Source organism: Suncus etruscus, chromosome 10 (assembly GCF_024139225.1).
Source record: "Suncus etruscus isolate mSunEtr1 chromosome 10, mSunEtr1.pri.cur, whole genome shotgun sequence".
Lineage (NCBI taxonomy): Eukaryota > Metazoa > Chordata > Mammalia > Eulipotyphla > Soricidae > Suncus > Suncus etruscus.
Window position 1 is genome coordinate 24,318,235 of NC_064857.1, and position 1,161 is coordinate 24,319,395.

Sequence of the window (1,161 nt, forward strand, 5' to 3'; positions counted from 1 at the left end):
TCATAGGAAAATTTTTTACTCGTAAGTTCTATATGTCAATTATTAAAAAGAAAATTCCTAAAATATATTACTTTGTCTAGATATTTAGGACTTTCTGCTAACAATGCATTACATTAAGAAATGTAACAATGAAGAAAATAACTAATAAAAATACATTGAACAATGACCTGAGACTAAGAGCTGGTGTGTAATTATTTATGTTGAATATATTCTCAGACTCTTAGATTTTTTTCTATATCTCTCTTTATTTCTATTTTTTTTGTTTTGTTTTGTTTTTTGGCCACACCCGGTGGTGATGCTCTGGGGTTACTCCCTGCTATGTGCTCAGAAATCACTCCTGGCTTGGAAGACCATATGGGATGCCAGGGGATTGAACCCCAGTTGGTCCTAGGCTAGTGCTGGCAAGGCAGATGTCTTACCACTCTGTGCCACCACTCTGGCACCTATTTATATTGTATTAAACAAAATAGGAAACAGACTCATTGAATTCATAAATACTTTATGTTGATTTAAATCCATCAATCAATATTAGCTTATATATATAATCTCCTGAATAATAGTATCATTTCAAGATTCCATTGTTAAAACATCTAAATATTATTTTACCTTTTTCATCAGAAAATAAACTTTTCCTTTAGAAATATCTTTGATCGCTTCTCGGCCTTTTGGCTAAGATCAAGTGTAGAAATATCTTTGAATAAAAGAATACTAAAATTATTTTTATAATACTAATAAAGGATACTAAAATTATTTTAAAGAAGTCTAATTTACAATTAGAAATAAGAAATACAATTAACAAGCAAAATGATTATTTTCATTCATCAGAAAGTCAAAAGCAATGTTGTCAAGAATATTTACTATCAGGAGCCAAAGAGATAGTACAATGGATGAAGCATTGTTTTACATATGGCTTACTTGGGATTTGATCCGTGGTACATCATATGGCCCCTGAAGTACCACCAGGAGTGATCCTTGAGGGTAGAGCTAGTAGTAAGTCCTGAATACTCACTGGATGTGGAAATTTAAAAAAAAATTTAAGAAGAATATTTGGTACCATTTACTCTGTTTGGACAAATGAATGTCATATTTAGGAGAAAATAATATTTTAAATCTTTAGTAAGGCCCAGAGTGGCAATATATTGTTGACAAGGGCACACATGA

General features: G+C 31.3%; 1 pseudogene; it reads left to right on the top strand.

Annotated features, from left to right (window-relative positions):
- Positions 1–649: 649 nt before the first annotated feature.
- LOC126021357 (uncharacterized) lies at positions 650–734 on the top strand (annotated as a pseudogene).
- The last annotated feature ends 427 nt before the right edge of the window (positions 735–1,161 follow it).